Source organism: Diceros bicornis, chromosome 15, assembly GCF_020826845.1.
Source record: "Diceros bicornis minor isolate mBicDic1 chromosome 15, mDicBic1.mat.cur, whole genome shotgun sequence".
Lineage (NCBI taxonomy): Eukaryota > Metazoa > Chordata > Mammalia > Perissodactyla > Rhinocerotidae > Diceros > Diceros bicornis.
In genome coordinates this window covers 7151961-7179675 of record NC_080754.1, presented here as the reverse complement: position 1 = coordinate 7179675, position 27715 = coordinate 7151961, and positions in this window count along the sequence as shown.

The following is a 27715-nucleotide window of genomic DNA, read 5'->3' as shown; positions in this document are numbered from 1 at the left end:
TGAATGAGGTCATTGAGTTGGGCCCTAATCCAATATGCCTGGTGTCCTTATAAAAAGTTGGGATACAGACAGTGTGAAGACAAAGGGAGAAGATGCCATCTACAAGCCAAGGAGAGAGGCTTCAGAAAAAATCAACCTTATTGACACCATGACTCAAACCTCCAGCCTCCAGACAGAATAAATTTCTGTTGTTTAAGCCACCCAATTTGCGGTACTTTGTTAAGGTAGCCCTAACAAACTAATAGTCACTAATATTACATGTTCAGTTTTCCTCAGCAATATCCCGTACCTGCTTAGACATTTAGGCTAAGAGAACATGCCCCTCTTCATGAAAAGTTTTTATGAAGAATATATCCAAAGTCCTCCACAATACAGATTGTGAAAAAATTAAAAATGGAGACAAAAAAGAATCATGGTACTCTGAAGTAATAATACTCATTCTCTTTTTCCTCCATATGTCCGCTTGCTAATTTTTTAATATATTTGTGTATTCCATTCACCATTGTGTGTACTCAACAAGTCTTTGTATATTGATTAATGGAAGCCAATGGAAATATTACCTTGAAGGGCAATTGAGTGCTTCCTCAAGATCTTTTGGGTAGATAAGGCTTTTCTGAGAACATTACGAAAAATGAAAGAGTCAGTTATTGAGATTGATAATTCCTCATCGTGGCCTGAAAATTATAGAATCTACTCGATAGGAGTCAGTTAATTTTCTCTATAATATAAAAATAACAATAACATTTTACTGCATTAATGAAAATAGATTACATAAGAGTTGTAAAACAATAATAATGATAATAATAATAATATATTTACAGCAGCTACCATCTGTTGAGAGATGACTCTGTCAGGCACTGTGCTAAGTACTTTAATATATTATGTGCCAAATTCTGAATAACCATTTGAGGAAGGTGGAATTCTTTTCATTTAAAGATAATGAGCCCGGGCCGGCCCCGTGGCTTGGCGGTTAAGTGCGCGCTCCGCTGCTGGCGGCCCGGGTTCGGATCCCGGGCACGCACCCACGCACCGCTTCTCCGGCCATGCTGAGGCCGCGTCCCACATACAGCAACTAGAAGGATGTGCAGCTGTGACATACAACTATCTACTGGGGCTTTGGGGGAAAATAAATAAATAAATAAAAATTATAAAAAAAAAGAATTCATAAAAAAGAAATAAAATAAAGATAATGAGCCTGAGAGTCAGTGAGTAGAATAAGATGCTCCAGATCACAGAACTGTCGATGACAGAGCCAGGATTCACACCAGGCCAGGGTGATGAAAGAAAGCAATTACATGCTCTTTATTAACACCCAATCTATGTTGCCCAATGCCGGATATATTCATCTTCTTTTTCTCTGTTTTATAATTTGTCCTTTTTACTAGAGAGACTAGTCATTTAAAAACCTGTATTTGCGGATGATTCAGTGTTGCCTATCTTTAGTTCATAAAGCGAGAATCGTGAGTTGAGAAGAGTTTTGTAGTTTTCTCATTTGTAAATGAGGTCCTCAATATCCGTTCTTCACCCTCATACTATTTGATTTCCTTTTTGATAACTACAGCTGCATCTCCCCCGCGGCCATTTTCTGGTGACTGGAGCCTTCTCTCCAGACTTCTCTCTCTATTCTTCGGAAGAAGTGATCTTAAATAGACCAGTTGGACTTTCTTTATGGGACTTTGAATCTTGAGCTGAGTGAAAAACGAATGGAATACATGGTTGGAATCCATTTATTTTCCCTTAGGAAACTTTGGTGAGACTCTCAAACTGTTCCCACTACCAAGGGAGTGAGAGAAACAGCTTCTAACTTGAGACTGAAGTCAACTGATTGTTTGTATCGATGACGTTATCTTCTCTATTCCAACTCGTATGGTTATAAAGGACCTTCTTTTTTTCTATATTTATTTATTTTTTGTGTGTGAAGAAGATCAGCCCTGAGCTAACATCTGCCAATCCTCCTCTTTTTTTGCTGAGGAAGACTGGCCCTGGGCTACCATCCGTGCCCATCTTCCTCCACTTTATATGGGACGCCACCACAGCATGGCTTGCCAAGCGGTGCGTTGGTACGCCCGGGATCCCAACCGGTGAACCCTGGGCCGCCGCAGCGGAGCGCGCGCACTTAACCGCTTGCACCACCAGGCCAGCCCCTGAAAGGACCTTCTTCTTGAAATTTCTTATAAATTTTGAAAGTTTTGTATAGTTAGTTTAGTACAGGATGTTATTTGGCTGGCACGGTATTATTTCTTCCGTTGATGCACATGAATTTATAGGTGGCTGGTACAACATTTATTTTCTCATAAGTTAGCCCAGATAACACTTCAATATCCTTCCTATTGCCAGAGACACCACATGACCCAAAGTAAAGTAAATAGAGTGCAAGAAATCTGTGAGAATCTGCTCCACCACTGTTAGGGTATGGCTAATATATTCCTTCAATCTTAATTGGAGCTTGAAGTTATTTTCACTATAGTCCCAGTACTAGCCATAGTGTTATAGAATAATCTTTTCCAGCTCAGACATCTTGTGGTTTTATTATGCCTCTGTATATGATGATACAGAGTTTGGAGTTTGACCGAACAACCACATGGCATTTAATATATATGAAAATGTATTCAGAATCTCAAATAAACAACTTATAAATGAACTTTTGGAAAAAAAATTCATCAAGATGAAGCTGTCTACATTTTACGTCTGTTTTAGAAATGGAAAATTTTTGAAGTAGCAGTTTTTCAATAACAATAATTTACTTATTCTGTAAAACTTTCTTGTATTAATACTTTAGAGTAACTTTTTCTAGATTAATTACCGAAAATTTCAAAAGTCATAACGCATATGATAAAGACACAGGAAGATTTGCTTGTTTGTTTATTTTAAATCACTCTATGTTAGTCAGTTAACCAAAGACCATCACAAAATATTTTTTCAACCTAATAGAAAAACTTAAGTGACTTAATTGTCAACTGTAATGATAATCTATTCATCTTCCCACTGCTCAGCCACCATAACTATTAAAAACTATTTATTGAGTAATGAAGTAAACTCTGGCTTTTATGAGAGTCATTTTTCTTTCTACAGTTGCCTACATGTGTAGGCCATATGCAAAACACGTGTACCTGTCTCTCTATCATTATCAGAGAGCGTTCCAAGTTCAACCAGTTATTAATACTTTCCCTTAACACTCTGGCAAGGAGCAATAATAGTATTTTTTCAGAGACAGCCTTTGTTTGTAGAATTTCTGAAGTCCTGGCTGTACTCTATCCCGACTAGTTGAAGACATCCTCAGGGGTTGTCTCAGATGTGCATTTGAATAGTCACTGCTGTCGCACTCCTCCACGTGGGAAAATCTGTCAGTTCTCACAACTCTACACCTGACATTTTGTGTGAGTCTATTCATGCGACTTGCTCTGGTAACATCTTCAGCCATTGATATGAACCAATGTGATCTAATGGGAAACAGTTTAGAAGGAAAGGTTGAGTTTACCCTGGAATCCAATTGTGTCACACTCTTGTCTAAGTCAGAGAGAAGTGCTGCTTGTGTTCTTATTGTCTGTAGAGATTGTAGTGACTGGGGCATTTTTCAAAAAGCTCTGATAATTTGTGAGGGAATAAGGGCAATGTGAGCAAGGCAGACGTGCTGGAACTCCCATACACTGCTGACGAGAACAGAAAGTGGTCCAACTTGGGAAAGGTGGTTGGTAGTTTCTTACCCTATGACCTAGCATTTCTATTCCTAGGCACTTAGCCAAGAGAAGTGAGAGAAAAATGTGTCCACAAAAATATTTGTAAAAGAATATTCACAGAATCCTTATTCATAATAAACAAAACCTGGAAACAACCCAAATGTCTCTTAAAAGAGATTTGATAAACAAATTGTAGAATATTCATACAATAGATACTACTCAGCAATAAAAAGGAATGAACAGCTTATGTATAAAACAACATGAACAAATCTCAAAAACATTATGATGAGAAAAATAAGACAGACACAAGAATGTACAAATTGTGTGATTCCACTTACATGAAATTCAAGAACAAGCAAAACTTGTCTATGACACCATGAATCTAAACAATGGGTTGCTTTTGCAGAGAGGAGGATTGACTGAAACTATGCACAGGCGTGGTTTTGGCGTGTGGGGATATCCTATATCTTATTTTGGGTGGTGATTGTATTGTACAAATTTAAAATCCTCATTGAACTGAATACTGAAGAAATGTGAATTTTACTGAATGCAAATCATACCTCAATATATCACACACAAACACACACACACAAACACTCTGCTGTAATTCATATTAAACAAACTCCAGGCCCCCCCACCAAAAGACCACCATGATTTGCTTTTAGACCAAGCTTATCCATTTCTCTTTTTTTTCCCCACTGTTTGTTAAGCCAGTGACCTTGTGTCACTGTCCGAACACACGTGTGAGTTCAGACGGGTGGGAGAGAAAGGGGCGAGTTGTGGCTGGCTCATTGAGAATTTCCCAGAAGTCACAACCCATCCTAGTTCCAGGAACACTGGTAATGATGACTCACTTTTCTGTTAATCACACCAAGACTTTTACCATGTCAACTTCCAAATTTCCTTTCTTTCTTTTTTTTTTATTGTGGTAACATTGGTTTATAACATTATACAAGTTTTGAGTGTACGTCATTATATTTTGATTTCTGTGTAGGTTACATCATGTTCACCACCCAAACACTAATTATCATCCATCACAGTGCTCATGTGCCTAATTGCCCCTTTCGCTCTCCTCCCTCCCCCCTTCCCCTCTCGTAACCACTAATCCAATCTCTGTCTCTATGTGATTGTTTGTTGTTTTTATCTTCTACTTATGAGTGAGAGATTATATGGTATTTGACTTTCTCCCTCTAACTTATTTCTCTTAGTATAATACCCTCAAGGTCCATCCATATTGTCACAAATGGCAGAATTTTATCATTTTTTATGGCTGAGTAGTATTCTATTGGGTATATATACCATATCTTCTTTATCCGTTTGTCCCTTGATGGGCGCCTAGGTTGCTTTCAAGTCCTGGCTATTGTGAATAATGCTGCAATGAATACAGGGGTGCATGTATCTTTAGGCATTCGTGTTTTCATGTTCTTTGCATAAATACCCAGCAGTGGAATAGAAAAAATAAACAATTGGGACTATATCAAACTAAAAAGTTTCTGCACAGCAAAGGAAACCATCAACAAAATGAAAAGACAACCTAATACTTGAGAGAAGGTATTTGCAAATCATATATCTAATAAGGGGTTAATCTCCAAAATGTATAAAGAACTCATACATCTCAATAACAAAAAAACTAATAAGCCAATTAAAAAATGGGCAAAAGATCTGAACAGGCATTTCTCCAAAGAAGATATACAGATGGCCAACAGGCACATGAGAAGATGTTCAACATCATTAACTATCAGGGAAATGCAAATCAAAACTACAATGAGATATCACCTCACCCCCAGAATGGCTATAATTAACAAGACAGGAAACAACAAGTGTTGGAGAGGATGTGGAGAGAAGGGAACTCTCATACACCACTGGTGGGAGTGCAAACTGGTGCAGCCACTATGGAAAACAGTATGGAGATTCCTCAAAAAATTAAGAATAGAACTACCATTCAATCCAACTATTTCACAGCTTATCCATTTCTAATCATTCTTCTTTTTGATTTGGTATCCTCAACTATTTAGTCTCCTCAATTTAGTGCACTCAACAGTGTTAGTTCTTCAGTACTTTAATAATTTTTGTAAATTAATAACAGAGACCCACAGCTCATATGACACTCTGGTTATTCATTCATCTATATTTTCCATATATAAAGACCATCTATCTGATACACTTCGATTCAGTTTAGTCAACAGGCATTGAGCCTCTGTACTTTACTTCACAGTAATAAAGACGTCAGTCAGAGTCATTTATAAATTAAATAAACTTAATAAAATTTCCCCTCTTAATGTAAGATAGTGCAAAGTGCAGAAATTAGATTTAGGTCAAAGTTCATGTTGCCATAGAATTCAAGGATGATCTGGGAATAACAACTTTGTGATCACTGCCCCTCCCACCGAGAAATACTGTGCAATGTTATTTACTGTAATCCTGTGCAGATTATGTATATAAGTTCTTATTACTTCAGAAACAAGTCAGAGTTTAAGTTAAACACATATAATAAAGAGACATATATCTAGAAATATTTTTTATCAAAATAATTTCTGCAAAGATCAACCTTTGGATTTTGAAGAGAAAATACGTGTAAAATCATATCAGTTCACTTTCATCGTGCGCTAACCCAAAAAGGCAGAATAAAATTCTGTGAGGGTTCTCTCAATCAAAACTTTTAAAACATATGTCCCTGTTATGGATTGAATTCTATCCTCAAAATTAATACAGTGAAATCCTACAGGGCCTCAGAATGTGGCCTTATTTGGAGATCAAGTTTTTACAGAGGTAATCAAGCTGAAATGAAACAGTCAGGGTGGGCCTTCATCCAATCTGACTGATGCATAAACAGGGCAAACGGGAAATTTGGAGATAGACATGCATACAGGAAAAATGCCATGTGAACATGAAATCAACCCCTATCAGCCAAGGAGAGAGGCCTACGCCAGATCCTTTCCTCAGAGCTCTCAGAAGGAACCAACCCTGCTAACACCTTCATTTCACTCTTCCAGCCTCCAGAACTCTGAAACAATGAATGTCTGTTGTTTAAGCCACCTAGATTATGGTACTTTGTTATGGCAGCCCTAGCAAACTAATATAGTCCCGTTACTAAAAATGCAACATTTATTCTCTTGTAGCCAACTTTACTTGAAATCCAAATATAAGAAGCTTCAACCTTTTGGTTAAAGTTCCTTTCAAGAAACTTGTGTTAGTCTGCTAGGGCTGCCATAATAAAATACCACAGACCAGGTGGCTTAAACAGCAGAAATTTATTTCCTCCCTGTTCTAGATGAAGTCTAAGATGAAGGTGTTGGCAGGTTACTTTCTCCTGAGGCCTCTCTCCTTGGCTTGCAGATGGCTACCTTCTTGCTGTGTCCTCACATGGCCTGTTCTCTGTGTGCCCCACTCTGGTGTCTCTTCTTGTTCTTATAAGGACATCTGTCATATTGGATTGGGACCCCATCCTTCTGTCCTCATTTAACCTTAATTACTTGTTTAAAGGCCCTAACTCCCAACATAGTCACATTAGAGGTTAGGACTTCGATATAGGAATTTTGGGGGACACTTAATACCAACCCATAGCAGTACCTGAGGTAGGTTTCATTAAAAAAGTATTAATACTTACTAAAGACTATTCCTGTACCACTATTGAGTATAATTCATCTCTCACTTTGAGATGCATTAAATTGCAGTGTTTAAATTTAAAAATAAAAGGGTAGGAAAATATTTGAACAAGAATATCTCATTTAGAATATTTTTTACAAAAATCAGATTCTAAAAATCGTAAGTAGAGAATTATCCTTACAATTTAAAAGACTTGAAGCCAAAATTATAGCAAATTTTCTCTCTGTGAAATATTGTACACAAGTACTGTTAGAGATAGTTACCCTTTCGGCCTCTCTTGTCCTGAAATAAACCCATGTCAGTTTGTATTTAGTCTCTTTCCTCCATTCTGAGTCTGTCGCTCCATATTCCACCACAGTCAAAGTGACTCCCCAGTATGTTTCCGTGAGGCTGAAAGAGTCTGGCCAAATGGTGGTGGCTGCGAAGGTGTCTTTGACAAAGCAGAATCCTAATATTTACTACCTATTATCCATTATGTGCAAAAATTGCCATGTCAATACTTGTGAGGATAGTTTTTGTTTTGTTTTGTTTGTTGTGGTGATTGTCCTCTTTTTCTGTTATTTAAACTTGTAAAGGGCTATAGAAAAATACTTGTATTTTTTTTCTGGTAGAAATACATAATACTTCAACTGAACGCAAATCTCGTCAGAAATGTAAAAAAAGTTACTAAATATTAAAATTCAAAAAGATAATTAGAAGAGAGTAGTATCAAAAAGAATAAAGAAATCAATGCAAAATATATACCAGAAAAGAAAACGGTTTGTGATGTTCTGCGTGACAAAAGACTTTTTTAAAATGACAAAATCCAATGACTTTTTTTTTTTTAATTTTTTGTTTATTGCAGGAACATTGGTTTATAACATTGTAAAAATTTCAGGTGTACATCATTATAATTCTATTTCTGCATAGATTACATCATGTTCACCACCAAAATACTAATTACAACCCATCACCACACACATGTACCGAATGACTTTTTAATTCGGTGCATTCAGCATACTACTCCCTTGTATATTCCCCAATTCATCCGCTTCCTAACCCACATATCCTACAGTATAGCCTTTAGCAGCTGTTCCTACTAAGAAAAGCTGTGACATAGAAAGATTTATTGATAAACATTTTCAAACTCACAATAACTTTACAAATATAAGTTACATCCCACTAATAAAATCCAGAACAAAATTGATTACTAGGGATTGGTGGTGAGGAGATAGTCCTACTTTTATTAAAATAGTAATAGTATTTGTTATTGGGAGTAAAGTAGAAAAGATATAAAATGCTATTTAGTTTTCTATGGTTTCTCTATTTTGCAAATGTTTAGAGTACAGCAGTTGTTACAAGCATCCAGTAATGTCTACATATAAGGAGTCAACAGAAATGTTTCTGGATTATGATCACTCAAAAGTTTTGCTATATCAAAGATTGATACAGTTTAAATATAGAAAGAGTAACTGTACGTTTACAACTAGTTCTGTTTTCTTCTAGAAATTCAACTGAATTGAAAGATTGTAAACCACACCAAAGGAGCAATAATCTAAGAAAATTGTCTATTAAAATAGATAAATTTCATACAGTGGGATTTCTCTTTTGCAGATTGAATCAACAATCATATTTGAAGCAAAGAGTAAAAAATTTAAAAATAAATTTGATTCAATGGGAGATAGACTATACTATATGTGTGTGTGATGTCCACAAATGAGGGTAAATTACAGACATTTTTATCCTCCGGATTCATGTAATAGGTGTAGTGAAGACAAAGGAAAGAATAAATTTTAAAAATAAGTTTTAAATTGCAAAATCTCCTGGAAATGCCAAGCTACTAGTAATAAAATTGAATACCTCTTAATCAAGCAGTTTCACAACTTCAAAAGGATAGTAAGAAAGATATCTCAATTAAAGGAGAGTTTTCATTATTTTTACTTGATTCTGTAGTACAAATAAAAAGTGATAACTTAAGAAGGAAATATATTGGGTTTTTGGAAATACTTGAAGGCTGTATAATGTAGTAGTTAAGAACACAGGTCCAGAATTTTAAAAGATTGGAAATTCTGACTTTAACATTTGATAGCTATGTATTATTTCGTACTTTATTTAGCTCTATACATCTCAAGACAGAGTTGTGGTGAAAATCAAAGAAAAAGTGTTTAACATAATATTTGGAATATCCTGTTCTCAGTAAGTGTTAACTATGATTTTTTGTTAAATTCGTCAATCCGATCATTGCATTCTTCACCTTGAGGAGGTCCCAAAGAGTCATGCTGTATTTGTTCCCTGTGGGAAGAAAAGCATTTTTTTTTTCATTTTTAATTCTGTACATTTCCTTCAATATAACTTCATCGGTTTCTTTTCTCAATGATATGTGATGCATACTTTTACAATTAAAATAATTATAAGAAATACTAAATAAAATTTAAATATCTTTCTCCCATTTTCCAATTCTACCCTACTGAAATAACCAGAGTTAATGGTATTGTGTTTATCCATCCAAAATCTTTTCCATAGCACATAGATGCATACTCTCACATGTAGAAATTATTTATTTTCCCAATAATGTGTTCTGCAACTTTCTTTTCCTATTTAAAAATGCTTATCATGGTACATTTACTATAATTTTGAATATTCAAATAAACATACTTCCAATTGTAATGGTAATTTCCAAACACTAGCTCACAAAATCTTTTGAGCAATTACAGAAAAACTAAAAGACATACACAGCATCCTGGGAGATAATATTGAGGCAAACAACACTGATATGGTTGATAGTATTCTGACATATTTAGTTAAAATTCAACTATGTTAATATTTAGCCAGAAACTGTTTTTAGTATTTATTTTCATAGAGACTTCAGTATTTTGTTGGGTAGGAAAGGAGAGGTCAAAGAAATGTCTTAGAACAGCTAGAAATTTAATAGTCCACCATCTTTTTTTTTCTTCTATTTATAAACAAAGTTCCTGTGTTAAGAATGTAGATAACTCATCGTCTGTATTTATACACAAAATCAAGTAGATAACATTTCGGCCAATCAACAAACAAAAGGAGAGATAGTTTCACATTCAATCTAATACAGCTATCTTGCGGTTTGAAATAAACAATCCAAATGCGTACTTGACAATCTAGTTCTTATTACAACTCAGAAAAGAGAAATAGAATTAATTTCCATTCCACAATGTGAATGTATACTGCTCAATGTTTTAAAGTCATTCAGTCTAATGCTCCCGTTATTTTGAAACTGAAAATAATGCTGGTATTCAGGACCTGAACAGCATAGAAACAACAACAAACTGCATTAAACTCACGTCTATTGTCCTGCTTGAGGTTTATTTTAAGCTGCATGAAGTTTACTAGTTTATCAGTTTTTAAGTACATTTTATTAAAATTTCACTCAGGATTTCTCTTGTAATCAGATAACACTTTGTATTCATAAAAAAAAAAAAATCTCATCTCAAACTCCAATGCCTATGGTAGACAGAACCAAACTATATTTTTCTTCAAGTTTTTATTATAATTGGGATTAAATACCAACAAATTCAGGTCTAAATTTTAGAATCTCACTCTGCAGTATAGAAAGAAAACTGAACTCTCTGTGTCTAAATGTAGAATTACTTCTTTGAGTTAATTCTACGTCTATTATTCTTTTTCTTCTAATTGAGTTGCTTTAACTTCCGTAAATTGCTCTGGTGACCAGATTTCATTAGCATGGGATAAGTTCTCCGTGTCTTAGCAATTTATCTATATTAGAATTTTCTAAGTTCTAATAACTCAAGGGAATACAACATGGTTTTATTCTTTTTGTTCTAGTGATCATAGAATAAGCCTCATTCTGCCGTCGATGGATTTGAGATTGGAATTAATCTTTCTAATTTTGAGCCCTTGAGTATTTTTCCACAGTGCATCATACATAGGCAATGAAGACACTTGGAATCCTTGAATTGAAATATAGTTGAAAGTTAGAGAGTATTATTTAGTGCAATATGTATCTAAAAAGATTGTATGCCCGAATTTTGTGTAATCAGGTTGTTAAAGGAGCTAAAGTAGAGGAAAAAACACTTGAGGGTAACTAATATCTCTGAGCCTCAGTATTTTCTTTTCTTCCCCTATAAAATGGGAATGATAAAAATAGTAAAAACTCATCGTATAAGCAATGTGAGGGTTAAACAACACACACACAAAAAAAAAGGAATTAGACATTGTCTGGCACATAATATGCTCCCAATAAAAGTAAGGTATTGGGGCCGGCTCCGTGGCTTGGCGGTTAAGTGCGTGCGCTCTGATGCTGGCGGCCCGGGTTCGGATCCCGGGCGCGCCCCGAGCCACCACTTCTCCGTCCAACCCGAGGCCGAGTCCCACGTACAGCAACTAGAAGGATGTGAACCTATGACATGCAACTATCTACTGGGGCTTTGGGGGGAAAAAAATGAATAAATAAAATCTTTAAAAAAAAAAAAAAAAGTAAGGTATTGATACAGTGTAATGGCTCTCAGATTCTCCTTGGGAGAAGAGGAAAGTGAAGTCATATTTTCTGAATCCCTACTACACACATCAAGTATGGTGGTAAGTGCTTTTCTTAGATTACTCATTTTTTCCCTTATTAAATAATCAAGTCTCTATATTATAAATAGAAATTGAGACTCAGAGGAAGTAGAGTGATTTACTGACATGAGGTTAATAAGACAGAGTTCAAACCCAAATATTCTCAGACCAACGACCTTGCTCTTTCCTTGACCCCCTGACCCTGAATGCTATGTATGACATTTGAGGGATGAAGCCACAGAGAAAAAGAAGAACAGGCTGTGGCACGTGGGTTCACTAGCTTTTATTTACAAATTCATGGTGGAGTGTCTGGAAAGTTATTATTATTAAACAATGTTCATTTGCAGGTAAGTGGAAAAGGAAGCTTACATTTTCAGATACTAGTTTAAATATCAAACAATACATGTTTATACACACAATAGTGAGCACTCAATACATATTAACATTGGTACTGTTATCTGATAAAGATGTGATTGCAATAGAATTACTTATTCTGTAATTCTGAATATAACAGTAAAATGGTTACAAACTGGCGAGGTCAGGTGTTCCCGTATAGCTCTTTTGTACTTTCCTTCCTTTCCCACTGCTCCTCATGATAATGACAAACCCTGCTGACTTAAGCTACAGGTGATAGAAAGGCACTGCTAACAAATAATGGTAAGAACTCAGAAAATATTACATTTTATGAAAATGTTAAATGAAACAGTCAAAGCTTTCTGGTTGAGGACAATAGGCAGGGTATTCTCAGCACCTAATGCAGACTCTAATCTAGTATAAACCAAAAATTTCAGCTATTTATTAAAATTACTTGCAGCAATTTTAATTTTGAGGCTTTTAAAATACAGAGCCCCCCTCATGAGAATCCTTTCATACCTGAGAGTTTTCAGTGTTGTCATTTCATTTAATGTGGCTCCCAAGTTTTTATATTTCAAGTTCCTAACATGTTAGAGTCTTATTGTGGATTAATGAAGAAAAACAGGACAAAAATACATTTTGATATCATTCTCACACTTATAGTCAACATCTTTTTTATGTGAGTTTACAGTAACAGAAAAACACAATAGCAAAAGGAAAACTTAAATTGATGTTAAGTTTGAGTCTAACTTTCTTTGCTACTTATTCTTCAAAAAAGAAAAGAATTAATCCCATGTCTACTTATAGAGTTCAATTCCTTTATAAAGTGACCAAAAAACTTGCAAAATATTAAGTGAATATATAGAAAGTTCTAGGTCAGATACGGTCCTCCCAGAGATTCTGTCTTTTTGAGCATCCTTGGTGACCTCACACATATCAGACTCTGATTCTCATGTTTTCTAGATTCCACAGACAAGTGATGCCAGGGCTCTGGTCATTTTTCCACGTGTATCCACGTCGTCCACGCAGAACCAGGTTTCCTCCGTGTTATTGCTTATTTGGGGAGAATGACCGTTCATAAAGCCCATTCAGCTCAGAACAGCAGTATGGTCTAATTCAGATTCCTGCATGGATTCAGAAAGCATTTTATTGAGTATCAGTGGCATTATATAGAATAACTTCAAGAAAGATTTCAATGAAATAAAAGTTGTATCTTGTGAAACAGACTATAATCTAAGTACAGACTTAGATTTTTCTGTTATGTTTAGTGGTCCTATGTCTGGTGGTATATGTGTAGGCCATGCATTTTTAAAAATGGTGAAAAGGGGACCAGGACATCATCATTTTTATCCACTTTAGTTGGAAATGCATATAGGATAGCCTTGTTGGATAATATACAGGATTCCCAGTTGAATATGAATTTCAGATAAACAATGAGCAACATTTTTAGTAGAAGTATGTCCCAAATACAGCATGGACCATACTTATACTAAAATGTTACTCATTGTTTATCTAAAATTCAAAATTTAACTGGGAATCATATTTTTTTTTGTTGTTAAATCTGGCAACCTTACTATAGGGACAAACATCCTAGAAAACAATTGGCTAGAACTCAATTATTTCATTTAGAAGTATCTATTCTAAGAAAATAATATCATAAACTTAGAAAAGATGTGTTTGCACATTTTGTGTGCTGAATTGCACATATTTTCTAGGCTCTGAGGATAAAGAGAAGAATACAATAAGATTCTGGCTTTCATAGAGCTGACGTTCTCATAGAAGACAAAAAAATCTTAAAACATAGTGAATAAATGAATAAATAAGAAAGTTATCAGTTCCTTGATGGAAATAAAACCAGATAACATGATGGAGAGACTGAGGAGCTGCTTTCTATCGGGCACGAAGGGAAAGCCCTAGTAGGGAAGTGACATTTAGGCTGAGAAATAAGTTAAAAGTAGGAGCCAGTAATGGAAAAGAGAGAGACACGCTAAATGTAGGAAACAAACATAAAGGTTATAAAACTTGGCGTATTAAAACAACAGCAAGCAAAAGAAAAGTGACAGAGCGACTGGAAACAGAAAATGCCAGGAGAGTTGTACGAGACAACGTCGTAGAGGTATGCAAGATCTGATTGATCTGGGATCCCAAAGATCAGAGTAATGAATTTGATTTCGTAGTAAATGCAGTAGGAATCAAATGGAGGAGGTTATGCAGATAAATGAAAAAAGTGTAATTTCTGTTTTAGAATTCCAATAAGTGGATTGTAAGAAGTCAAGTGTGCAAACTAGGCGACCAATGAGAAGGGTCTTGTAGGGAGAAGCTAAGGTGGTAGTAGGGAAAGGAGAATTACTCCTATTAGGAACCTGAAGAGTTTCACATAATAATAGGATTTCCTGGCAGATTGACTTGCAGGTACTAAGGGAGGAATCCATGGTAACCGGAAATTTTTTGTCTTAGGCAACTGGTTGATGGCGGCAACATTACTGAGGTGTGCATAACCAAGAGTTGGACTGAGAGTTTAATTTGGGATGTCAACTTTGAGGTGGTTATGAGACATTCAAGCGGAAATGTAAAGGAGCAGCTGAGTATGAGTTTGGAGTTCAGGAGGGAGACCAAGGCTGAAGATATAAATTAGCATTTCGGTATTTAAAGACACGGCAGTGGATGAGATTTTCTAGAAGAGTCTATAAATAGAGAAGGAAATGGTAACAAATTTAAGTCCTGAACAGATCTAGAGGAGCAGCCAGGAAAGGAGGCTGAGGAGGAGCAGCCAGCGACTCAGGAGAAAATCCGATAGAGTGCAATACACAAGAAACCTCCAATAACATTTGTTTTCAGAAAATAGAGTTGGTCAAGCTGGACGGGATGAGTCCAGCAATGAGGTAATCGAGAGCTGAAAGGATCATCTGGAATTTGGTGATGTGGTTGTCACTGGTAATTGGGTAAGTGTCAGTTCAGTGGAATGATCAGGAACAAAGGTCCGGCTGAACTTGATGAAGGGAAAATGCAGTGAGAAAGTGGCTATAAAACTACTGATCACTCAGTCAAGAAGCTGTGCTATAAAAGGGAGGAAAGGAATGTGGTGATATTTTAAAAGAAGCAGGTTTTTTTTTTTTAATAGATGGAAGAACCTAAAGAATGTTTTATGCTGATGAAGGTAATACAATAGAGAGAGAGGAATTGATGGTGCAGAAGAGAGAGAAATTTCAGGATTAATAACCTTGAAAGATGAGATAGGAGGGGATCTGAAGCACAAGTGGAAGGATTGACCTTTGATAAGATTAGGGAGCTTCCTTAATTGTAGCAACGATCAGATGACAGTAAGAGGGAGGAGAGTATATGGAAAGTTCAAAATAATAAAAAAAATATTTAATACTTTGAAATATGGATTCAACTTTAAAAAGACAGGAACTGGGAAATGAACCATATCATGTAATGTAGTACAGCCATTAAATATGAATCTTTTAATGAGATAGGGAAAAAACTCATAATGTTAATTTAAAAAGGAGGATTAAAACTGTGTATATATAGTGAGTTATCAAGTATGTAAGAAATACGTAAGAATAGAAGCGCCTATGCTAAAATACTAATAGTGGTTAAATATGGATTTTGGTATGAGTACAGATTATTTCATACTTTATAGGTTTACATAATCAGGGAAATAATTTTAAAAGATATTTTATAATAATGGATTAATACATGAAAAGGAATTCTCTGTCCTGCTGCACAAATCTCTGCATATGAGTAGACTAATTCTAATATTAATTCTAATTTCTTTTTAGAAATTCCGAACGGAAGGCTAAGTAGTAAATAAAGTATGCATAATCAAGGACTGCTGTATATTTAAGAGTCTCCTAAAGAAAAACTCCATAGAAGAAAAACAACTTGTATCTAGCATTTTAGAATGATACATTAGTCATGATATATTTCTTACCATAAGAAGAGGAAGAGGTGTAAGAATTGATCAACAGTGTAGAAACAAAGGTGGGAAGATGACTCCATAGAACTAAATACACATCCGAGAACCACCTGAATCTCCACAAGGGAGGCGATGGGGGAGACACTGGAGGGAACTGGATTTGCTTCACATTCAGTATTGCACAGTGTCAATCATTTTCAGGTCCCACAACATAGTCTCATTCCTATAGCTTTTAATTCAGAGAAGAGAGATCTTCAGGCTCTAGTGATTTTTTAAAAAATTATAGGTCTCCTCATTGAACGTGTTATTAAATATATGTTATTAAAATATCTGGTGTTCAATTATAGTTAGAGGTTGCCTGTTGCTGTATTAAATGGTAAAAGGAAAATAAAGTGACCACTTTCTTTCCATGATATAAATCCGCTAGAACACTTAAAATTTTTCATGTTGAATGCAGCTTTGGCAGAGCCTTTCACATAAGTGTTCTGTTATTATTGTTTAATGACAGGTAAAGATCTACCAGCAAGCATGTGATCGTCTGGGGGGATTTTCTTCTCCGTCATTCATCTCACTAAATAGATTGTAAGACTCTGAAGGAAGGAACTGCATCTTATTCATGCTCGCGTTCCCAGAATGCAGCATGGAGCCTGGAATATGCTGAGTGCCTGATATGTCTGTTGAAAAAAATAAATAAAAGGAAGGAAGGAAGGAGTGAGAGAAGAGCATATCCTCCAGAAACCCCATAGTCTCAAAGCGTGCTAAATATTTTTTTTTAACACGTACTGTTTCTGTTCATGGCTTCTGAAGACATCATTCTCTAAAACAGAGTTGGAATTTCACGGAACACTCATCCTCATTGTCTGTATTTGAGGGATTTGAAAGGCCATCAGTCTTTAAGGCTGTTTGTTTATCTGGAACATTTCATCAAAAACATGTTTTGAAAATCAGAAATTAAAAAAAAAATCCCCTGTGTTATCCTAAGGGGGACTTATTTCTAGTGGATTGAACACGCCTGAATGTATTCTTAAGACTTGGTAGGAGTGTTAAAACAATGACTCATCTTGCATGTAGAACAAACAGCCCTTGGTAAACATCATGAATATATCAAAAGCAGCACCTCGGCCATATTTTACAGCGATTCATCTCATAGTAACAACAATCATGTCAAAAAAGATCAAAACAGAAAAAAAAAAATGGCTTAATTTGGAATTCAAGCACACACAATATTTTTTTCTATCCCTCATACTTCATGGTGTTGCAATAGGTAGTCATACAGAATGAAAGATAAGTGAATTGGACCATGGGACTTGAGAGAGGCATGCTATTTCTGACCGTTAAGATATATTTATCTTTTACATGGAGCATCAATACAGTGCTTGAATGTCTTAAGAGCTATTTTTAAAACCTTGATTTGAGTGTCTTACCATAGTTAAGAAAGTTGAGTAGTACTCTGAATCACTATTTTTTCTTCTGCTCTCTGAGATATAAAACGTATATACAATTATCTTTATCCTATTTCTACCTAAATCTAGATCTTTTAGGAAAGCTTATTCTAAACAAAATTGAGCCTTACAAGCCGTTAAAAAAAAACAAAAAGATCCATAAATTATGTATATACTAAAAAAAAGTACTTTTAAATTGCAATTAGTTGTAATCAAATAAATACAAAATAATTGTATTTTTCGTTTTACAATTCTTCCTAGACTACCAAATATGTTTACATATGACGTGATTCCCTAATTAAAAGGGATATATAATTATGTCACGAGGTATGCTTTATTAATTCATTTTGCGTACGTTTGTTGAGGGCCTACTCCATTCCAGAATCAGTGCAAAGCACTAGGTGTGCACGGCCCTTGCTCAGAGACTCTAGTCTAGTATGTTAGGAGAGATAGCTGTGGATCACATGATCGAAAATGCAGGTAAGGTTGTAGCTATGGCAAGTGCAATAACGGACAGGTAGTTCGGCTCTCTGCACCTGTAACACGGTGTTTCATCTGTATGTGTCTTCTAAACAATGAGTATACACACAATCCAAAAAGGTTAGCACTTTTGCATGAAAAACTATCTGACTAAAAGCTACCTTCCTGTAGCTGGTCTCCTTTAAAAAAAGATATGTTTCCTTCTCATTATACTGAGAATAAAATTACGTACAATTATTCCCACTTTCGAAATTTTAGTCAATTGAAAATAACGAAAGTGTATATGTGCATGTTCAATGTAAAATCGATGTTATGAAGGAAACAATGATCATTGTATTTAGGAGGCTTCACTTCAGTTAGACAAATTTAAATATAAAGAGGAAATGGATATATGACATTACTGGCTTGACTGCTTTTCCCAATAAATTTATCTAGATAAGACTGACTTTTTATTTCCCTAATCATTAGCTTGAAAAAGGAAACACGTACCTGTCCCCTCTTAATCAGATATTTGCATATTAAAACACCTACATTACTAATTTAGAGCAGTGTCCTGAAGAATATGCTGTTAGAGGCTGGTGGCGCTCTTTGTAAGTACAGTAGAAGAGACGGTAAGTGAACATTGGCAGTTCTGAGCCTGCCTACCAGCCTGCAAATATAAGATGTGCGCTCTGGAATCAGACTGTGTGAGTTCAAACCTCAGCTCTCCCATTTACCAACAACCGTATGAATTTGGGCAAGTCACTTCTCTCTGAATCTCTTTTTGTTTCCTTGTCTGCAATGTGTTCTGGGACTACACAAGATAATGCATATAATGATTTGGCACAGTACTTAGCAGGTAGTAGACACTCAGTACATGCTCGATGTTTTATTACAGGAAGTCCAGATACAGGAATAGCCATAGGGCAATGACCAAGACATGGACCTTAAATCCTATTCCTTTGTGCTCTTTTTAAACCACACCCATCTATTATTGACCCACAAAATACAAAGTTCTGTCATTGTCAGTTTTACAATAACAAAGCATGTTTACCCCACAGGGATTTGACAGGTATTTTAATATGCTAAAAGCCTAACTCTTCAGTGTAGATGAGCAACAAAATTGCAGGACAAATCACAGTTTCCAAGCATTTGTCCTTTCTGTGTCATCAACGGTAATTCCTCGGAAGTATTTCAGTTGGACAGTCTTTTTTAAATACCATTATCATTCGATTTTGGACATAGGAAAAATATTTCTTTTCCACTGTCATCTTTTTTCTTTCCTTCATCTTCGTTTTAATTATCTCTGTCATGCTTGGTATTAAGATGAGGACATCTTGAAAACTATTAAGGATTCTTGGATTTGTTCTAACAGCAAACAAAGTGACTCTTCCAGGAGTCGTTGGATCATAAGGACTGACTAAAACAAAGAAATTACTTTGTTAAGTAATTATTTATTTACCATTTTTGCTAATGGGTTTTGGAAAATGAGTTTTCTAAGAGAAAGTGTAGGAATGAACCATGTTGATTCTTTACTTCATCAGTCACAAGTTTTCCAAGTGATTATTGAACAAATGGTTTCTGCTTCTTTTTATTTTATTGTTTCCAAAATGGGACTGCTAAATATCAATATATTTCACCTATATGATTATAGTTCTCTGAAGATTGTTTAATCCCTATTTATAGGGAAAAAAAGATGAGCACTTACAAATCAGTGCAAGGCTCTGGCTAGAATTGAGTGTAGCTAATGAATATGTTGCTCCAAAGTCAATCAAAAAACTTACCCTTTACAAACAAGGGACTAAAGAGATGGAGGAAGCCAGAATTGGTCCAGCGAGAACAAACAAGGGAAGAACTTGGCTGAGTACCGAGTACTGATATGATATTTTGAAGAGCAAATTTTTTAAATGATTGCTTTCACACCTTCATGTACCCAACCATATGAAGAAGTGGTACATTAAATTTTTGGAGAGTTTTTTTAGTTTAATTTTCTACTGTTGTTTCTTTTTGAAGTATATTTGTATGATCGCAAAAGCTGTTAAGAAGAGCAACTTCTACCTTATTTGGTCTTTCAAATCATAAAATAGTAAAGACTAAGTATTTTTTTTTATATATTTGATTTTGTAAAGAAAAGTAAATCATTTTTTAGAATTTTAAATAACAGTTCTAAAAGTTAATTTTAGTGACATAGAAGACAAAAGGAAAGGAGAATTATTAGTCTTAAAGGGGAAAGCATTAATGATGCTAATGTCACAGAAGAAAAGGTAAATTAATAGACACAAACAAACTACAAAATGTTTAAAAAGTAGTCACTTGCCTTTCAGGAATACTTTTATTCTGAACAATGCCAAAATATTGATCTTCTTTCAATAGAAGCCAGAGTTTTAAAATCTGTTAATATACTGAAATTAAATAATGCAAATATAGAAAATGCCCACCACCTAAGTAGCTAGATAATCCTCCTGAAAAAGGAGAAATTACAACATAATGATAAATGATAATAATAATAAGGTAGAATGGAGGAGGAGAAAGTCTAAACATTCAATCATCTGTCTCTCCTCTAAAAAAATGACTGTTATGTACATTCCATATGTTTAATAATAGAAAATATATTTTCTGTGGAGACCAAGGAGGCTCTCCAAAGGGTGACTGATCACAAAATTCTGGCTTCTATTGTCAGAATAAACATATCAATGTCCTTCATTCATTCTCTTGATGCTGTTCACAGGTGTTGAGTAGACAATTTGAAACAGAAAAACTTGGAAAATGGTCTATTGTCTTCACACAGAGAGGTACAAAAACCAGGTTTCTATCCAATTTGGTAATCTAATTCCTTGGCAGTATTCAAAAATACACAACAGCTGCGACGATTCTCAGATCTGACTAACAATTTAGGCACTGAGAGCAACTTCCATCAGGAAGAAACACTGAGAAAAGGATGGAGCAGCGTTTGGGCGTTGCACTATGTCTCTAATCAGGCAATAACGAGATAGACTCCAGATCATTAGCAGTGCCCCTCACGTCATCGCGTATGCATGACGTCCCAATCCCAAATACCATGTGAAAATCTCCTCATTTCCAAGAAGGACTATGCAAAAACCTTTTGTCCATCCCCATTGTTTAGCTATTTTTTCTAAAAAACATTTACGGTTTACAATATCTCTGCGGTCACTCATGTTAATTCACTTTGGAAATCTTGTTCATCCCTACTAAAAGCAAACAAAACGTCTGGACCTAGCATCAAGATTAACGTGGAATCGATCCACAACTAAAACCCAGTCCTCAATGGTTAGTGGAAGACTCAGATAAAAGCCAATAAAATGGAATTAATACCCTAATTATTAAGTTAAACATGGGAAATGAATACACTTGTGAATACAGTTCAAACTGTCTTTGGCTTTAGAATGGATCAATGCATTTTTGTTCTGTTTATAATACCTGAAGAAGATTAACGTTTTTGAGCACAGATTTGGTTTCTAATTTTCTTTGTATATTTTGCATCATATCACTTTATATTTGGAGACAGAACAAGTAATTCCTACTATCAGAAATGTGCAATAAATTACCAAAATAGAAATTCTCTTTACCCGACAGAAAATAAAGAGCCATAACTCTACAATCACTAAAGGCATTGAATGAGGAGTAAAGTCTTCCAAGCAAGGTCGGCATACCCAAAATGATGTGGGCAACAACAATGACAGACTACCACACACCTATTAGACTGGCCAAAACTTGGAAGCAACTACGATGTCCTTCAGTAAGTGAATGGGTAAATAAACTGTGGTAAACCCAGACAATGGAATATGATCCAGTGAGAAAAAGAAAAGATGCATCAAGCCATGAAAAGACAGGGAGGCAGCTTAAATGCATATTACCAAGTGAAAGAAGCCAATCTGAAAAAGCTACATCTTGCATGAGTCCAACTACGTGATATTCTGGGAAAAGCAAAACTATAAAGACAGAAAAAAGATTAGTAGTTAGCAGGGCAGAGAAAGATGAATAGGTGGAGCACAGAGAAATTTTAGAGCAGTGAAAATGCTCTGTATGATACTGTAATGATGGACACAAGTCATTATACGTTTGTCCAAACCCATAGAATGTGTAGCACCAAGAGTGAACCCGAAGGTAAACCATGGACTTTGGTGATTATGATGCGCCAATGTAAGTGCATCCTAGGTAAAATATGTACCACTCTGGTGATTGATGTTTATAATGGGGGAGGCTATGCATATGTGGGTGCAAGGACTATACAGAAAAGTCTCTTTCTCTTTTTCTCAATTTTGTTGTAAACCTGAAACTGTTCTAAAAATAAAGTCTTTTTTAAAAATATAGAAGGATTTGAGAAAAATACTCCTTTAAGAAGAGCAACACATACTATAAGTAACGAGGAATAAGTTAATCATTATGTAATCAAGAAATTCATGGGTAAAATTACAAAGAATTATTGATAACCTTAAGAGAAAATATGTAATATGGAAAGAGACAAAATATGAAGGTGGTTCCAAACTATTATAAACCTATAGTAATCAAACACTATGGTAATGGCATAACAATAGACACATAGATCAATGGAACAGAGTGGAAAGCACAGAAATAAACCCACACATATATGATCAATTAATTTACAACAAAGGAGCCAAGAACATACAATGCGGAAAGGACAGTCTCTTTAACACATAGTGTGGGGAAAAATTGGACAGCCACATGCAAAAGAATGGAATTCAACCACTATCTTATAGCATACACAAAAACTAACTCAAAATGGATCAAAGACTTGAAGGTAAGACCTGAAACCATAAAACTCCTGGAAGAAAACATAGGTGGTAAGCTCCTTGACATGAGTCCCGGCAATGATGTTTTTTATTTGATACCAAAGGCAAAGGCAACAACAGCAAAAGATGAGTGGGACTACATTGCATTAAACTAAAAACCTTCTGCACAGCAAAGGAAACCATCAACAGAATGAAAAGGCAACCTACTAAATTGGAGAAAATATTTACAAATCATATATCTGATAAGAGGTTGATATCCAAAAATATATAAAGAGCTCATACAACTCAATAACAGAAAAACAATCTATTTAAAAAATGAGCAGACGATCTGAATGGATATTTTTTCAAAGAAGAAATACAAATGGCCAACAGGGGCATGAAAAAGTGCTCAACTTCGCTAATCATCAGGGAAATGCAAATCAAAACCACCATGAGATATCACCTCACACCTGTCAGAATGGCTATTATTAAAAAGACAAGAAATAACAAGAGTTGGCGAGGATGTGGAAAAAAGGGAACCCTTGTGCACTGTTGCAGGGAATGTGAATTGGTGCAGCCACTATGGAAAAGAGTATCAAGGTTCCTCAAAAAATTAAAAAATAGAACTACCATATGATCCAGCAATTTCACTCCCGGGTATTTATTGGAAGGAAACAAAAACACTGACTAGAAAAAATATCTGCATCTCCATGTTTATTGCAGCACTCTTCACGATACTCAAGATATGGAAGCAACCTTAGTGTTTATCTATGGAAGAACAGGTAAAGAAAATGTGGTGTATATATATATAATGGAATATTATTCAGCCATAGAAAAGCATGAAATCTTGCCATTTGTGAGAACATGGACAGATCATGAGGGCATTATGCTAAGTGAAATAAGACAGAGAAAGACAAATACCACATGATCTCACCTACACGTGAAATCTAAAAAACAAAAACAAAAAAATAAAACTCATAGATAGTGGTTGCCAGGCAGGGGCTGGGGGTGGGCAAAATGGGTGAAGGGGTCAAAAGGCACAAGCTTCCAGTTTTAAAATAAGTAAGTCATGGGGTGTAATGTACAGCATGGTGACTATAGTTAATAAATAATACTGTACTAATATTAATAATACTGTAATAATATTTGAAAGTTGCTAAGAGAGTAAATCTGAATAGTTCTCACCATAAGAAAAAAAACTTAACTGTGTGAAGACGCATGTTAACTAAACTTATTGTGGTGACCATTTCACAAGATATACAAATATCAAATCATTATATTGTACACCTGAAAATAAGATAATGTTATATGTCAATTATATCTCAATAAAAATACAATAAAACATGGGGAGATCCAACATGTATTGTGAAGATTTTTTCCCCTAAATAAGCTACAAATTCAGTGTGATCCTGAAAAAAATTTCAAAAGAGTTTTTACTCGTCTACAACAAGGTAATTCTCAAATTCATATCAAAGAGTAAGGGTCCAAAAATAATCACAATAACTTTGGAAAATGAAAAGAGAAAGATACAGCCTTAGTAATGAAGACAATGCAGCATTAGCCGAAGGATAGAAAAATAGACAGTGAAAATAGACTAATGCTGACCTAGAAATATGAGACAAGATTTTGTAGCACAAAAATCAGTAGGAAAAGGATTTGATCCATAGTCCTGGGACAATTGACTAAACATATGAAAAAATTTGAAATTGTCTGATTTAAAAAATAATTCATGTAAATTTAAGAGCAAATGAAAAAAACATTTTAGATAAGTCTTTTGACATTGATTATGGAAAAATGCATAAAGATACTATGGTTTAGCAAAAGCCAAAGCATTAAATAAAATTTGACAACCTTGAAAAGATAATATTTAAAAAATTCAATAAAACAAAATACAATAAAAACAAATTTGAAAGATAAGCCACATAATAATAGATGATTATTATGTTATATATTTATTCAACATACTACAAATACCTAATGGGTATCTATAAAATGTCATAAACTGTAGAGATACTCGGAACTTATAAGTGAAAAAATGAAGTAAAGATCCCTGACCTAACAGAGCTTACATTCACATGGGAGAGGTAGAGAGATAGAAAATAAATAATAAACATAAGTTAAGAAGTTAAATGTAACAAGTTAAGTTAAAACGTAGTTAATTAAAAAACAATAAACATAAATTATTTAAGAATAAACATCAGTTAAAAAATGAACATACTAAGTTAATAACACAAGTTAATTATCTGTTAGTGCTACGATCTGCAAAGGAAGCAATGTCTTGAAAAGACTTTTCTACTGGACACAACTAACCTTCACTGAGTGCTTATTATATTTAAGACACTCTTTTAAATTCTCTACCTGCATCAATTTATTTCCACTTCACAATATCCTTCTAACGTTGGGAATAATATTATTCCCATTCTACAGATCAGAAGATAAGCTTTATTTTCGTTTACTTCAAAATATTTTTAAACTTCTTGAGATTTCTTTGACCCATGTCATATTTTAAAATGTGGCAAATAGTCAAATAAAATGTGGCAAATATTTGAGAATTTTCCAGATATTTTTCTGTTATTGATTTCTAGTTTAATTCCATTATTGTTTGAAAATATACATTGTATGATTTTTATTATTTTAAATTTGTTAAAGTGCGTTTTATGGCTCAGAATGTGGTCTATCTTGGTGAATGTTCAATGCAAAATTGAGAAGAATGTGTATTCTGCTGTTGTTGGATGTGCTATTCTGTAAATGTCAATTAGATCCAGTTGATTGATGATGCTGTTCAGTTCAACTATATCCTTACCGATTTCTGTCTTCTGGATCTGTCAATTAGTGGTAGAGGGGTATTGAAATCTCCAACTATAACAATGCTTTTGTCTATTTCTCCTTGCAGTTCTAGCAGTTTTGGGCTTAAGTATTTTGACTCTGTTATTAAATCATACATATTAAGGATTGTGATGTCTTCTTGGATAAATGACCCCATTATTGTTATATAAGGTCCCTCTTTATCCCTGATAATTTTCCTTCTTCTGAAGTCGGCTTTGTCTAAAATTAATATAGGTATTTCAGCTTCTTTTGATTAGTGTTAGCATGGTATATCTTTCTCTCCTTTTCCCTTCAGCCTGAGTCTTTACATTTAAAGTGATTTCTCATGAACAACCTAGAGCTGGATCTTGTGTGTACTTTTTTAAAAATCCACTCTGACAATTGTGTATTTTAATTAGTGTATTTAGAACATTCACATTGAAAGTGATTATTGATATAGTTGGACTAATATCTACCAAGTTGGTAACTGTTTCCTGTTTATTGCACTTGTTCATTGTTTTCCCCCCTCATTTTCTACCTTTTCTAATTTTAACTGATCATTTTATATGGTTAAATTGTATCTTGTAGCAAGTCAATTATATACTTTTTTAAAAAGCTAAATTTTCTTATGGTTTTCCTAGGGTTTACAATATACATTTTAACTAACCGAAGTCAATTTTCGAGTAGCACTACACCACTTCAAATGCAGCAGTTGTCTTATAACTGAATATTCCCAAATTATCCCTCCCATCACTTACAACATTGCTATTACTCACTTCATTTACCCATATGCTATAATCACTCAATACATTGATAATATTATTTTAAGCAAACAGTTACATTTGGATCAATTATGAACAACAAAAGTAAAGTTTAAATAAAATCTTTTATTCATTCCTGGAGTTCTACCTTTCCTTATGTATATCCAAGTTTCTGATCTGTATCATTTTCCCTCTCCTAAAGAACTTTTAATATTTCTTGAAGGGCAGGTCTTCTGGTGATGAATTTTTTTCAGTTTTGTTTGCCTGAGAAAGTCTTTATTTCTCTTTTACTTTTGAAAGAGAACTTTGCTGGATATAGAATTCTAGGTTTGTGGGTTTTTTCTTTCAACACTTTAAATATTTCACTCCACTCCCTTCTTGCTCACATTATGTCTGCTGAGAAGTCAGCTATAATTATTATTCTTGTTCCTCTTGAGGTAAGGTGTTTGTTTTCTCTGACTTCTTTCAAGATTTTTCTGTCTTTAGTTTTACACAGTTTGAATATACTCCTAGGTGTAGATTTTTTGGTTTATATCTTGCTTGGTTTGTGTCCTGCTCTTGGATCTATGGTTTGTATCTCATTAATTTTGGAAAATCCTTAGCCATTCTAATTTCAAATATTTCTTCTACTTTGTTCTTTCTTCTCCTTCTAGTATTTGAATTACACAGATGGTATCTATTTTCAAATTGTCCCACAGTTCTCAGATGCTCTGCTCTGTTTGTTCTTGTTTTCTATTTTCTTTGCTTGTTAATTTGGAAGGTTTTTATTGACCTAACTTCAAGCTAACTAGTTATTCCCTTGACCATGTCCATCTACTGATAAGAAGATCAAAGCATTCTTCATTTTTATTACATTGCTTTTGATTCCCAGAATTTCTTTTGATTTTTTCTTGGAGTTTGTCTTTCTGCTTACATTACCCATCTGTTCTTGAATGTTGTCTACTTTTTTTCATTACAGTTCTTAACATTAATTATTGTTATTTTAAATTCCTTTGCTGATAATTCTAACATCTACGTCACATAAGTCTGGTTCTGATGCTTTCTTTGTCTCTTCAGAATTGTGTTTCTTTATCTTTTATAATGCCTTATTATTATTGTTATTACTTTGGTTTAAAGTCAGACAAGCTATATGGGGTAATAAAAACTGAGGTAAGTAGGCTTTCAGTGTCAGGTTTATGTTAACCTGGCTAAAAGTTGAATTGTGTTTAATGTTTTTTGTAGCTGTAGGTGCTGCTGCAAATTTCTCTACTGTCTTTGCTTTTTGTTGCCCCTCTTCACTTTGGGTTTTTTACAGAACTCCTCCTCAGAAGGAGTCTGCATCTGACAACATTTTCAGCTAAATCTACTGTTCTTATACTGGATACCTGTTAGTGTGGTGGTAGTTATTACGGACTAAATTGCGTCTCTGCAA